Here is a 15,916-nt window from a genome sequence, read left to right on the forward strand (position 1 = left end):
AATGCAGAATATCACCAAATTTATGTGGAAACAGCACCACCTTGAGCACATACTCTGGAGTACAACTAATTCACATTGACAGAACAGCTATCACCAGCCTGTGCAAACTGTGGCTGAAGTTAACTTATTCAGAACATTCTACCTCTAAAACAAGACTAATGCCAAAAGGGGAGTTTTTAATCTGTTGTATGTATCACTAAAATGTTATTACTACAAGGAACGATCTCTAAAGTCTCCACAACACGTACAATGAGCCAGATGATAGGATTCTACTCGTGAGTTAATCCATTTATCTCCCCAATTATGCCCCTATCCACCCCTCCCCCTTTTATGCTGAGAAGATTTGTCTCCGAAAGGTTAGGGAACTTGGCTCAGGGAAACTGAAATGATAGCGCTACGATGCAAAAGCAGGTGTCCTGACTCCAAACCTGGCCCTGGCCAGCAGGTGTGCGCCCTCTCTCCCTAACAACTGCAGTGGTCTTTAACGTTAGGGCTCATCACATTAGCAGACTCACTCCAAGTAGAACCGACCCCCCTGCTCTCGTTGCCCTTCGCTGTCCTGCCAACACCTCCCACCACCCCCCAACCCCAACCCCCACCCCCCCAAAAAAAATCCACCAACAAAACCTGACAAATGGTTTAAAGACAGGCTTTCCTCTGAGTTGGGCTAACCCCATCTTCATACCCACACTGCCACTAACAGTCTAACGGTACTGCATACTTATCACTGGGAAATGTAACCTTGAAAGAAATGCCTCTAGCTATATCAATGTGCTGCGTGATTTCAACGTCATCCAAGGTCAAAAGAGTGTCTGGTAGAAACTGTAAGTTAGATCCTTATTGTGACTCTTTGAAAATGTGATAATCTTTCAGTTCCATGTATCTCGGGAACGTGGTGACTATTTTGTAATAGGTATCCTTAGTCCTTTGAGGCATGGAGTCATAAAAGTTTGCTATTCAGGACTTGTGGGCAGAAGGGACTTTAATGGCAAATCACAAATGGGACAAATACCACAAATATCATGATCTGGAAGTTATAGACCTAAAAGAATGTTCACAGTGAAACCCTTCTGTACTTTAGTAACTTAAAAAAATTATACTGAGTTACTTTTATATTAAATTTACTTAGAAAAAAGTTCCTTATTTTCCATTAAATTGTTCAGTTGCACAGCCCCATGCTGAGGCCTCTATATGTGCTTTAGGAAAAGGTTTTCTCATTCTATTTTTTCTTAAAGTTGATATCAAGCACAAAGAAAGGGTGGTCATTTTCTCTGCTAAATCTTCTCATGATTGGAAGTGTCTCATGAAGAAAAGGCAGTGAGTAGACTTGGTCAGGAGCAGAAAGGAAGAGTGGAAAAAAAAAAAAAAGGAAGGCTAGAGGGAAAAAGCAGGCAGTGAGAACAGGAGAAGAAAAAGGAGACACCATGAATGTACTGGCTGAAAAGGGGCCAACTTGCCATTGCGTAGCAACCCCGGACAGCTCTTTACCAGGAAGCTGTGATTCATTTTCTCAGGAAATGAAGTATAACGACAGCTGCGTATAAGAGCATTCAAACTTCCCAAGTTGGGATCAGAAGGCCCAGAACCCATCCAAATAGTTCCTGTTTAGGGGAATGGCAAAGAGGGAACCTTCTTCTCAAACCTACTACCATCGACTCCTGACAGCATCTGCACAGACTGGCTCTCTTCCTTCCATGTAATGCAACAATCTGCTGTCGTTTCCCTAATTTGCAGCTCTCAAGTGACCAAAGAAAAACAGAATTCTTGATAAGGGCATTCTGGGCCTGACCTGCCGCCACAATATCTTTGCTACTGAATCTTTTCACAGGCTCCGCACAACTGCTGAACTCCAAAGACACATCTCCTTTCCCCACCTCACCGCATGCTGGGAATTTGGACTCAGCGCGTTTTCTTTTGGTAACAGGTGCATATCCAAACCCTCACCTTCCTTAAAGCACACTCAGCTCAAACACACTTCTTTTAATCTAACTCAATCTACCTACCTACAATCTGGAAATAATGTCTCCATCCTCTGAAATTCTTCCTTTGGTCTTTATTACCAAATACGTGTATAAGAGGTGTTTTTTTTTTTACTAAGAAATTTACTGAGATATAACAATTCACATACTGTAAAATTCACCTTTTAAATGTATAAATCAGTGGATTTTAGTGTATTCACAGAGCTGTGTAGCCATCACTATCTAATTTCAGAACATTTTCATCATCGCAAAAAGAAACCTATCCTGGACGGAGGTAATGGTAGCTCGTTATTGGGATTATAAATACTGCCGTATTGAAGGTGAATCTGACTGAGAGTGGTTGTTTAAAGTCATGTTTCTTACCGATTAACCCTATAAATATAACTAAGTTCCTGCATGAATTACTACAAACATGACACTTGTACAAAGATTTAATAATAAAGTGGTATATGGGGAAAAATTACCTATTGCATGCTATAGACTATATATAACAGAATTAACTTACTAGTACTGCACCAGTACTAGGGGTAAACAATTGGGGTGTGGGGAGGATAAGGGACATGGGGTATTTTGGGTTTTCTGTGTGTGTGTGTGTGTGTGTGTGTCTGTCTGTGTGTGTGTCTCTGTGTGTTTGTGCATGCTTGCTATTTTTCTTTGGAGCAATGAAAATGATCTAAAATGGGGAGTGATGATGATTACACAACTAAATGAGGATACTGTAACATACTGATAGTACACTTTGGATAGAATATATGGTATGTGAACATATCTCAATAAAATCTGCAGATTCAAAAGTAAACAAACAGAAAGATACAAATGGAGAATTAGAGAAAGGTGCACCTATTCACTGTTGGTAGGGAAGAGGAACGCTGCGGCCCCCTGGAGGGCCGTGTGGCGGGTCCACAGGAGGCTAAATGTAGGGCTGTCACAGGATCATGCAATCCGTTACTAGGAATATATTCAGAAGAACTGAAAGCACGGGCTCAAATAGACATTTGTACACTGGTGTTTATGGCAGCAGTGTTCGTGATTTGCAATGGATGGAGGCGGCCCAAGGGTCAATCAACTGAGGAGTGGAAGGGCAGATGGTGTACACATATGATGGGATTCTGTGCTACCACGGAAAGAAATGAAGTTGTGAGGCATGCAACAAGGTGAACGAATGCACCTTGAGAACATTATGTTGAGCAAAATAAGCCAGAAACAAAAGGAAAAATATTGTATGGTCTCATTTAGAAAATGCATATTAGAAAATTAGGACCTAGATTGTAAGCTTTTACAGAAGTCATATTTAATTCCTGAGGTTGTTTTTTGTTTTTTTTTTTGGCCTGGGCAGGCACTGGGAATCGAAGCTGGGTCTCTGGCATGGCAGGCGAGAACTCTGCCTGCTGAGCCACCTTGGCCCACCCAACTATTCCTGAGTTTTAATTGTTATTTCTAAATTCTGAGATGCTATGCTCTTTGTGTATAGCTTGATAGTTCCCTGGAACTTTGGTTACCTGTGTGACACCTAAGACTTAGCGTTTTGCAACTCTGAAAGAAGCTGCAACTGTTAAAAAAAGCTGAAAAAGAGATCAGACTTCAATTAGAGATATGACTGAAGCTGATCTACAGTTAGGACAAAGGCAAATCAGAATACAAGGTAAAGGATGATATTGTCTGTATTTTTAAACTTCAACTTCTATGTGAGACCAAAGGAAGAGATGCTTATTTTGTCCAAAACTTAAATTTTCTGTAGCACATTATCCAATTTAACTTGTCTGGTCAGTTTATTTAAACAAATCAATCACATGGAGCCTAAACTAGGAAATGAGACCTTATTTTTTGGTATAGGTTAATGTAATACCCTGACATATTCCAGAGTATTCTGAGTAATTAAAAAAAAGTATTTGCAAAGTCCCTTGAGGGACTGGGGAAAAGATAGGGAACTATTACATTTTCCCACCTGGGAAATTCCTTATATTCTCTCAAACACTAGGGATTCCCAATTTAATAAGCCAAGCTCTCTGTCTTGAGGCTTGCCCTTAAGAAACATTTCTGTAATGACTAAGTTAAGACTACTTATAATTATACCTAAGAGTCACCCCCAGAGAACCTCTTTTGTTGCTCAGGTGTGCCCTCTCTCTCTCTCTTTCTAAGCCAAATTCTGCAAATAAACTCACTACCTTCCCTGCTACCTGGGGCATGACTACGGTGGGTGGGGGTGGGGGTGGGGGGCAAGTCTTCTTGGCAATGTGGAACATGACTCCCAGGGATGAGCCTACCTTGGCATCATGGGATTGAGAATGCCTTTTTGACTAAAAGGGTAAAAAGAAATGAAACAAAATAAGGCGAAACCACTGAAAGTAGCTAAGAGATATAAAATCTGAAGGTCATTTGAGGAAATTATGCTTATGTAAGCTTCCATTCTTCCCTTTTTCTAGTACCTGGCAGCCACTAATCTACTTTCTATTTCTATGGTTTTGCCTATTCTAGATATATCCTATGAATGAAATCATACAAGATTGGCTTCTTTCACTCAGCATAATGTTTTCAACATTCATCCATGATGAGGCCTATACCAGAATTTCATTTTATGTTAAATAACATTCCATTGTATAGATATACCACACTTGGTTTATCCATTCATCAGGCAATGGATATACACTTGGCTATACACTTAGAGCGCTATTACTAGGTTACATGGTAGCTCTGAAAACCACACCATTTTACATTCCCACCAACAAGGTATGAATGTTCTAATTTCTCCACCTTTCTGCCAACACTAGTTACTGCCCTTTTTTTTAATAGCCATTCTAGTGGGTACAAAGTAGTATCTCACTACTATTTTTTTAAACAGATGGATTTTATTGCATCTTTAAAATATCTCAGATTTGTCTGGCATCTTGTTTCGACAGCTGAACAACCCTTATATCTTATCAGCCTGCTGAACTGTTCATTTTTCAGACATAAATAACTCCAAAAACTTTCTGATATACTTGTTTTGAACTATTTTGGCTTGCTGAATCAAAGCAGCTGAATTTGAGACAAGGTCAACATTGTTTCTTTCAAGAATTAATTCCTACTTCTGGGCCTGAGATATTGAACAAGCAATGGCTAGCCTCATCCAAACCCTGTGGATGTATTTTTCACCCAAGAAATTTTGGACTTCAAGAGATCCACTTTCCTGAATGAGGACATTGATAAGGAAGTGGACACACACGGGCATCTTGCAATGGAAGCCCAGCGTGACACCCCAGATCATGTCCTGTGCATGACACGAGTACAAACTGTAGCTGGTTCCTTTCTATTTCCCTGCTATTTGTCAACCTGAAGCCTCTTCTTTTTTCCCCAAGCAAACTGAATTCTACAATGATGTGACTGAAGCCCCTTCACAGGGCTCCTCTGCAGCCCCTCACAATAACTGCATGTCTTTTCAGTGTGAGGTTGACATTTTCAGGAATGGTGATAGTCTGGTTGTTGAGAATAGTCTTTATTCTCGCATTAGATGTGGTAAAGAGCTCACTATTGTTTTGATTTGCATTTCTCAAATGACTAATGACATTGAACATCTTTGCATGTGCTTCTTGATCATTTGTTTTTATCTTCTTTGGAAAAACGCCTATTCAAATCCTTTGTCTAGTTTTAAAATTTTTATTGTGCTAACATACAAATTTTTCCCTTTGCCCATTTTTAATTGGGTTGTCTTTTTATTGTTGAGTTGTGATTTATATATTCTGGGTACCAGTCCCTTAACAGATACACGATTTGCAAATGTACTCTCAAATTCTGTGGATTGCCTTTTAACTTTCTTGATGTATCCCTTGAAGCAGAAAAGCTTTTAATTTTGATGAAGTCCCATATAGCTATTTTTTCTTTTCTTGCTTGTGCTTTTCATGTCATATATAAGAAACCATTGCCTATTCCAAGGTCATGAAGATTTACCCCATGTAGTCTGAGGTAGTTAGACTCAGTTGTCAACTTGGCCAGGTGAAGGCACCTAGTTCTGTTGCTGTGGACATGGGCCAATGGTACGTGAACCTCATCTGTTGCTCATTACATCTGCAGTCCGCTAGGAAGCGTGCCTGCTGCAGTGAATGATGTTTGACTTAACTGGCTGGTGCTTAAATGAGAGAGCTCAAAGCAGCACAGCCCAAGCAGCTAAGCATACCTCATCTCAGCACTTGCAGCTCAGTCCAAGCCTTTGGAGATGCAGAAAGAAATCACCCTGGGGAAAGTTGTTGGAACCCAGAGGCCTGGAGAGAAGGCCAGCAGAGACCATCCTGTGCCTTCCCATGTAAAAAAGAACCTCAGCTGAAAGTTAGCTGCCTTTCCTCTGAAGAACTAACAAAATAAATCCCCTCTTATTAAAATCCAATCCATCTCTGGTGTGTTGCATTCTGGCAGCTAGCAAACTAGAACATAGTCTTACAAGAGTTTTGTAGTTTTAGTTCTTATATATAGGCCTATGCTCCATGTAAGTTAATTTCTGTACATGGTGTGAGGTAGGGATCTAACTTCATTCTTTTCATGTGGACATCCAGTTGTCCTAGCACCATGTCTTGAAAAGACTATTCATTCTCCATTTCTCCTTTGCAATTTTAATGGAAAAGATGCTTCTCATAAAAAAAAAAAAAAACCACAATACTGTTATAAATGCCAAGTTTTCATATCTAAGTCCATCTTTGACAAGGAACATTAAGAACTTCCCTTAGGAAAAAAACAATGATGTTCATTCTTCCTAACATCCAAATCGAAGGCCTACCAAAGCCAAAACAAAACAAAAGAGCCCACACAAATAAAAAAAGTAACAACAATCATATCCTAGGGGTTCAGTGCATTCAGCAGCCTTTACCAGGTTGACTGCCTTATCATCTTTAAGTTGACTTTCCAAAAATAACACCCTAGCTTCCATTTTCCATTTGCTTTTTTTTTCTAATTAAAAATATTTTTTAAAACTTGAAAGATCGGTGGGCCACGGTGGCTCAGCAGGCAGGAATGCTTGCCTGCGATGCCAGAGGACCTGGGTTTGATTCCTGGTGCCTGCCCATGTTAAAAAAAAAACAAAAAAACTTGAAGGAACTCACAATCAATTGCCTGATTTGTTTCAGTGTCATCTACAGCATATAGAGGTCAGGATGGCTAGCTGCAGACTACATGACTAGATCATATTCACCTTCAGTATTTAGTTTTCTTCTCAACAGTATAAAATATTCAAAATAAAAAAAACAAGTCAGGGTTCATTTCTGGACTCAATTCAATTCCATTGACGAGTATGTGTATCCTTATGCCAGTACCATGCTGTTTTTATTACTATAGCTTCAGGGAGTACATGTCCTCCAACTTTGCTGTTCTTTCTCAAGACTGTTTTGGCTTTTCTGGGTCCCTTGCATTGCACTATGAATTTTAGCCCCAGCCTACATGCCATTATGTTTTTATTATTTCTCCTGCTTCTAGAAGGCACAGCACAGGTTGGACTATTTGGATTTATCCTTAGCCCAATGACTTACATGCTCAATAAATTATAAACTGAATGGATGAGTAAAACACAATTATCCCAAAGCCTGTGAAAGTTCTCATATGTAAACTATACAGATAAAAATGCATACCAGATAAACCACAAGAAACTAACTTCCACCTTTCACATTTTCCAGACAACTTGAAGCCCTCCCCCCACCATCCCTGTTTTATAGCCCTGACATTATCAACACACTGAGTTCCACAATATGCCCTCCAATCTTAAAAGAAATGCATAACATGTAAAGAACAGAAGTTGCTACTTAATTTTAGTGCCTTACTTAGACATACATAGCAGTCCCAGAACAGTTAACATCCAGGTAACCTATGCAAAAGTTCTAATAATCATATTCACACCTGTTTATAGAGAAGCTAGCTTCCATCTCACAGTAAAAGAAGTTATAAGGATCTGTCCCTTGCTTGGGTGGAGAATAATTTACTACAATCTTTCTTCTTCGGTGTGAACAAAGTATGTGAAGCAATATGTTCACTCAGTGTTTTTCCAAGCTTGCCTGGTCACAAGAATCACCTGGAACTTGATTCATAAGGCCTGGAGAAAGGCCTGGCAATCTGTCCATCAAACAAGAGCCCCACGTGATTCTCACCAGGTAAACATGTGAAACACTGCTTCCTGTTCCCATCCTCAAATACACTTTCCTGTGGCGTGCGCTATCCCACTCACCATTACCTGTCAGAGGTAAGAAAGCACATAGAAGCAGCTACTAAGCCTCTAATTCTTCACACATTTTAAAAAATATATAGCACCACCACACAGCTGTTAAATTTAGCCTATATCTCAATTAACTCTTACATTATAAGGCTTTATAAAGTGATATCAAGGTCATTTCTCCATCCACACAAGAACAAAGCCTCCTGACACTGCTCAAGGAAAGTTCTCTAACTCTAGGGGCTGCCAACAGCTTACTCTAAACCCTTGTTCTATTACTAATACCTCTCCTTCTGGGAGCGTAGAGAGTAAACAGTTATTTAAAAAAATCAAACTCTACTTATAAGAAGAACAATAGGCATGTGACTGAAAACAAAAGAGCAAACAAAAAATAACCCATACTCCCATAGCATTTCCCTATTTTAAAAAAAATGTAAGTACTTCATTTCATTTTAAACAACTTCTTTTGAATACTGGCTTATATACAAATGAGATGAGTGGCTGCCTGGGGCCAAGAGTGCAGTTATTGACTAGGAATAGGTACACAGGAACTTTTTGGGGTGATGGAAATATTCTGTATCTGGTTTAAAGTGATCATTATACATGAGTATAAAAATTAGTTAAAACTCATTAAACTACACTTAAAATGGGTGTATTATACTGTATATGTTATATCTCAAAAAAGGCGATTTAAAAATTGTAATCTTGAGTTAAAACTGTGCAGAACAGTACAAAACGAAAAGAAATCGCTACTGCCCCCAAATCCTCACCCCAAAGATATCCACCAACATTAGTGTCCTGTGTAACCTTCTAGCAAAAAGATACTTTAAGCCTAAGTTAGCTATATGGCATACGTATTTTTGCTATGCCCCCCTCCCCCCCAAATATTTAAAAACATTTTGGGAGTGACAGAACCTAGACGAAATGCAATTACCTGTGGTTTCCTGGCTCCCTTCCCACTCATCACTCTCAGGGTCCCAAAAAAAGGTCAAAAGCAGTTTGAGCTGAAATCCTTATCATCAGACGTGACTGAGGCACTTGGCTGTCGTTTTGAGTTCAGTTAACAGGGTCTTAGAAGCTAGGAAGAACTCCTCTCACTAGGAGGAGTAAAAACATGGCAGAAATCATGCAAAAAGCACCAGAACAGGGTCTTTAAACGGTCTTTTGGCCTCCCTCCCAGCCTGTCTCAGCAGGGTGGGGTGTGGAGTCTGGCTGGAATTCATTGGGCACACCTGTGCTTGTCTAAATTAGCATCCATGAGTTCTCAATCAAGAACAGGTGTTTCAGCTAGGGGCATGTACTGGGGACAAGTTCAAGGGTGCTTTAGGAAAGCACAAAGAAGCCCAAGTTATGTTCAGAGAGCAGGATTTGTTCCATGTTACCTGGAGAAGTTATGTACTTTGTTCCATATGATGGCACCAAGAAGACTTTTTTTGGTGGACTTTGAAGCAGTGGTTCTCAGATGACTAATGCCCTTGGGGGACTTTTATTCAATGCAGTGGGGTTCAGGATGGGTGTATTTTTTTAAGTCTCCCTGGTTGATTCTAATGCAGCCTATACAACTCTAGTTTTATACCCAGATCCACTTACAGTTCTTCCAAACTATCCTCCATGCAGCAGCCAAATTTTACCATGTCATGCCTCGGTTATAGCCTTTCAGTGGTGTCCCACTGCCCTTGGGTTAAATGTCCAAACATTTAAAATAGTCTGTCCGGTCCTGCCTGCCTCTCTTCCTCTTCCACCCTTGGCCCTAACTCAATTATGATAGAAACACTCACCTTTCAGTTCCTCAAACCCACCAAGCATCCCCATCACCTATCCTCTCTGCCTCTCCTATAACTCCCCAAAAATGCTTACTCCACATCCTTTCTCTTCCACATAAACACCTACCCCTCCCCTGACCTGAGTAGTTTGGCAGGAAGATATGTTCTGTTGAGTGGTAGGGGTATAGAAAATTCTGGTTCAGGGGAGGGAGCAAGAGAAGAGGGCATTAGTATTGGGGGTAGAGCTCCTAGGTGGTTTCATTTCATCTCCTTTTGGCTTCACCACTATCCTGTGATGGCGGGCTTCCCCACTTTCCAGATAAGGAAGTCAAGGCTCAGAGAACTGACACAGTTTGCACACGGTTTCACAACTACTAAGTGGCAAAGTCAAGACGCTTGAGTTTTGTTCTTTCTGGCTCCAAAGCCTGGAAGAGATACATGTGGGAGAAGAAAGCTGAAAAGCAAGAAAGGAGGAAAGAAAGAGAAGGCCAGAGGGATTTAAAACAACACTCTCCCCCCCCCCCCAAAAAAAACAAACAAAACTCAAAACTTAGATGGCTGCTATCAGAGCCTGGTTGGATTAAATGACCTTTAGTCACTTATGCCCAGTTGGCTATAAAATAATGAGATTAGGAATAGAAAGGGGCCCCTTCCTTTCTGGGCCACCCCCGGTGGTGTTTATACTCAAGCTGAATAAAACCAGCTTGCATGCCAAGCCCAGTCTCACCTCCATGGGAAGCTAAGATCCAATGCCCAGAAATAAACAACCAGTCTGAGAAGGCACAGTTGCAACCACAACTGGAACCTAACCTCCTGCTTTAGCTTCACACCAGCCTCCTGCAGGCCTGGCAATATTTCTAGAGCTTGGAGTCTGCATAAATAAAAAGTAACTTGAATCTCCAGATTGACCTTGGATGTTGAAAAGAGCCTTCAACAAATTCAATGCCAAAATGGAATTTAGCAATTGCAAAACCCCAGGCACATTACAAGGGTCTTTATTTTAGATAACAGCTTCAGCAACCATCACTGGCCTCTCATCACAGAACCAGCATCACCACAGGACAGAAAAACTAAGCTGGAAATGAGCCAGCATCATCCTTAGAAGAATGGAACTAATCTTCCCAACCCTTCCCCAGTCACTCTTGGCTTCCAGAGTTTTATAGGTTTCTTCATAACTTTCTTTTTAGGAGAGATCAGCTCCTTTTTTTAATTATAAGCATAAAAGAAAGATAAAAACCAACATTTACAAATGCCTCTTATGTGCCCAGAAGTACATTAGTGTTTCATAAATGTAATTCAATTTAATCCCTATGTGAATTCCAGGAGTTTATTATATTATTACCCCCACTTTACAGATATAGAACTTGAGATTCAGAGAGGATAAGGAAACTGTCAAATGGCACACAGACAATGGCAAGAGCTGCCTCAAATCCATTTGTAAAATGAGGTAATGAATGAATGGATGAAGATAAAATTAAAAGAAAAAGCTAAGATTCTAATCAGATATGCCTCATCACAAAGCCTTCAGGCTGCCTCTTCCATGGAACCTTTCCAGACAGCACAACCTCCTTAGGTGAGCAAAACTCATGGGGAACAAGTAACATGCTTCAACTGATAAAGTTATGCCCAAATCCTCTTGGGACAAGAAGGGCTACTGAGAAGCTTTTCAACTCTGAAGTTACCTATAATTTATCCCCTCCTTGTTGCACCAGGGAGAAGAAACTCCCCTCTTTTCTACCAAGGCCTCACATAGGAAACCCAGACATTGCCAGATCTTGTACTCAGGTCTCCTTCTGTTTAGAGGCCTCCCCACTGGAACGAGTCTCCATCACATCCAAACGGCTTAGATGACTCCAAAAGCAATTGGCAATAAATGCTGAGTGACTTCATCCCAGTTACTTAACGTCTCTGGACCTCAGTTGTAGTGCCTGGCACAGATCAGGGTCTGGGGATTATCTGTTGAAGGAATGACTGGGTGGATGTAGGGAAGAAGGGAAGGTGAATACATGGCAAACAACAACATCCGATATGGTGGAACAGCATTCATTTGGACTGCCCATTTTCTCTGCCCCTTCTATCATCATCGACCTGAGAGCTATAGAACTGAAGGGGGAAGGAGATTCTTTTTCCTGGCCTATAGCTCAGGAAATACGCTCTTACAGCTTATTTTCTTAACCTCCCTCCTTAGCAGTCAGTCAGTCCCTCCCACTAGAGGTATGCCAAGATAAGCATTTCTGATCACTAAGGACAGTTTATTGATAGCTAAAGGCCTGAGGATTTGTGGGGCACAGTTTATGCACACAGGCCTACTAAATCCAAACCCAACTCATGACTGTAGACTCTAGCTCTGTCTCAGCATTTGTCTCACTTAGACATTTCCCAGGCCAGGCCCCTCCCAGTGTCCTGTCCTAGTTTGGGCTTTGTTAGACTTCTCTGAAAGTAACTAAAACAAAGAACTGAAAGAGCTGAGAGATCCATGGAGTTGGCAAGTCCAAACCACTAGGGAGGACATACACATTCAGGGTCTTTATTTTTCAATACTTTAGAACCAAGAGTACATTTATTCAAAGACCAAAAAAAAAAAAGGTGAGCTGCTGGATCCACAGCAGTTTTGAAAACAAAACTAGCTTTATCAATGCCTTGGTGTTCGGACAACCACTTTATCACCATCACCTTGTTTTATCATTCTCTGAGGTCTAGAGGCTGCTAATTTCTCTTATATACAGGATCTCTCAACAGTCTGAGAAACAATACCCAGGAGGTATCAAGAGTGGCCTGTACATTTTATAAATCCTGAGCTGTGCCTCTCACCAAAGAAACAGAGAAGGGACTGGCCTCACAGATCTCAGCCACTACCCCAGGAGCCAGGAACAGATAACTGTTTTTTTTTTTTAATGAAAGGTTCCACTTGATGGGAAACAGAGGGAACAGCGGCACTATGCTAAGAACTGCAATGAAAAAGTGCTCTCTACAAGAGAAGCCAGACCCCAAAGAGTATATGCTATATGATTTTACCTATGGAAAACTGAAAATCAAACAAACGTCTCCTATGGAACTGAGAGTCAACAGAAGCTTGCTGTTGTGTAGGAAGACAGCGATGAAAACTGGGAGAAGCACGAGGGGGTTCAGATATGTTAAAATGATAACATTTTATTTTGAACTGTGGGCTGGGCATAGGCGTGTGCTTATTTTGTGATAATTCATCAAATTGTACACTTGATTTGTGTGATTAGCTATATGTATTTTATATGTCAATAAAATGATCATTTAAAAACATCACTTCTTTATAGACAGAAAGTGGTTTGAATTTATTGCTGTTTGCAGAATCTAATCCATATACAAATAGGTCAGAGATTAAAAAAAAAAAAAATCCCGAGCAAACCTAAATTTTTTTTTAACCTTAAATGGTTTTTCATGGTTTTCAAATTGAATAAGAGGTTTCTTGCCCCTCAGGCTGAATTCCACTGCCTCCTCAAGCCTTTTTCTGTCCTCTGCCAGTCTCTGGATGGGCCCAATTCTGCCCATGGTCCAGCAGAGAGAACAATTCAATCCTCTGTTCCTCTTCACTGCCCCTCTCCCGTCACCTAGGAAGACACTCTCATTTTGTATTTAAGGATGCAAATCAAAAGAGAGGAAATAACTTGTCCATGATCTTGGAGAGAGTGAATGGATGAGCTGCAATCCAAACCTAACACTGGCTCTCTGATCAGCGCTCTCTTACAGGCTTAGTGAATGAAAAAACCCGGCCTACAATCTAGGAGATTAAGCTCCAAGGCTGTACTCTAGCCTGTTGCACTATGTAGCACGTAACAGACCTTGTGTTGGTTACCCGACCTCCCTGGGCCTCGGCTTCCATATTAGTAAAAGCAGGTGCTTTTTACTAGCAGTGTTCCCAGGACAGGACACTGGGAGGGGCCTGGACTGGGAAATGCCTAAGTGAGACAAATGCCGAGACAGAGCTAGAGTCTACAGTCATGACTTGGGTTTGGATTTAGTAGGCCTGTGTGCATACACTGTGCCCCACAAATCCTCAGGCCTTTAGCTATCAATAAACTATCTTTACAGTGATCACAGAGGAGAGCACAGACCCAGAGAGCTCAGCATTAGGTTAACCAACGTTCTCCACATCCCACAATGAGGTGCGGGGGTGGGGGACAGGATTGGGGTCTTGGTGATGCTCAGTCCAAGGACTATCACTTTTCTACTACAGCTCATTCCACACAGGCTGATCGATAATACTCTCCTTTAGGAGACTGAGAAAAATGAGCCAGGAGAACGGCACTGGTGGTTCTTTGTATACAAAGTACACAATGAGGTTGACCAAGTTCCTCTCCAGCAGGAAATCCTTTGTCTCAGGAGCCAGGAAGAGGAGGAGGGAAGTGCTGAGTCTGCAACAGGGCATTGCAGCACAGCCCGGTGTTTTCCTGGAAACCACATTCCCCTAATCAAAACACAGTTGCATCAATGGGCTCACAACACTTTAAAAAATTTTTTTTAAAGTTTAAGAGCCTATAAACGGGACAACACAACCCTGATTAATGTTGAAGGTTCTTTTTATGCTTTCTTTTGTAGGGTATAGCTAAAAATAAAGGCTTGAAACCTGAAATAATGTAAGCAAGTAATCTCACACACCACACACACACACACACACACACACACTGGGGCGTTTTCCATATATGGCCATGTCATTCTTTAGTTTTTGAAAAGGCCAAATGAAGAGATCGCCAACAACCAAAATAATCCTCCAGACATTTGAAAACGAGAGGCAAGAACAAGGAGAGTTGGTGTATGACAGACAATTGCAAGGCTCAATGGGGTCAGTAACACCAAGAGGAATTAGTTGCCATAGTAGTTTAAAAACACGGGCAAATGCAATTTGGTATCTGACGCCTACAAAGCGACTGTTTTGCCCTCTGGCCTCTGCACTGAGAAAACTACAACAGCAGTGATTTAACATAAAGAATTTAAAGAAAGAAACCATTGCAGGGGCATGCCTGAAAATTTAATTAAGGTCCTTCTCAGTCTAAAATCTGTAGTGTAGATGAGGGCACATCTCAAGGTCAGAAGAAAGGGGAGGAGATGTGAAGAAAGGAAGAGGGTAGGGATCTGAGAGAGACACGAGAGCACAAGCGGCAGAGGTCAGCTTCCTTCTGACAGATGCTTAGTACAGTGTCCCGGCTCCTCCCTGGAATGTTTTTTTTAAGACAAGATTCACACATTCACGTCAAACACGGCCTCATTGGAGGCAGGGTGGAAAAGCCACAATTGCACAGTGCGTCCTGGCTTGCAAAGCCTCATCACGCACACTACCCTGGACACAAGGTAAAGCACCTGCTTTTACTAATATGGAAGCTGAGGCCCAGGGAGGTTGAGTAACCTAACACAAGGCCTGTTATGTGCTACATAGTGCAACAGGCTGGAGTAGAGCATTAGAGTTAAATCTCCTAGATTGTAGGCCAGGGTCTTTCCATTCACTAAGCTTGTAAGAGAACGCTGATCAGAGAACCAATTTTAGGTTTGGATTGCAGCTCATCTATTCACTCTCTCCAAGATCATGGACAAGTTATTTCTTCTCTTTTGATTTGCATCTTCAAGTGCAAAATGAGAGTGTCTTCCTAGGTGACAGGAGGGGGGCAGTGGAGAGGACAGAGAAACAAGCATGAACTGAGGCAGGCACTGTGCCCTATGCCCTCATCTGACCTTCTGTCCTGGCAAATCCCCGGGTGGGGCTGCTGGGCACTGTCATCACCTCACAGTCTCAGCCTTCATATCACAGACTGAAATCCAGGCATAGAATTTAGAGAAATAACTTCCAAAAATGAAAGACTTTAGCAAACTACTTTCATTCCCCCAAATGAAGAGTAATAAAAGTGACTGAGGGGGTGCAAGGGTTGTTCAGTGGTAGAACTCCTGCTTGCCGTGTGGGAGACCCAGGTTCAATTCCCGGCCCATGCACTTCCCCCCCAAAAAAACCAAACAAACAAGCAAACAAAAGAAAGAAAAAACAAACA

At 41.4% G+C, this 15,916-nt stretch overlaps 1 protein-coding gene across 13 annotated transcripts in view; it reads right to left on the minus strand.

The window, feature by feature from the left end:
- The window catches only part of ATG7 (autophagy related 7), a 300,207-nt gene that overhangs the window by 185,490 nt on the left and 98,801 nt on the right, over positions 1 to 15,916 (minus strand). The window lies entirely within an intron of this gene.

This window comes from Tamandua tetradactyla, chromosome 9 (assembly GCF_023851605.1).
Source record: "Tamandua tetradactyla isolate mTamTet1 chromosome 9, mTamTet1.pri, whole genome shotgun sequence".
NCBI classification, from domain to species: Eukaryota; Metazoa; Chordata; class Mammalia; order Pilosa; family Myrmecophagidae; genus Tamandua; species Tamandua tetradactyla.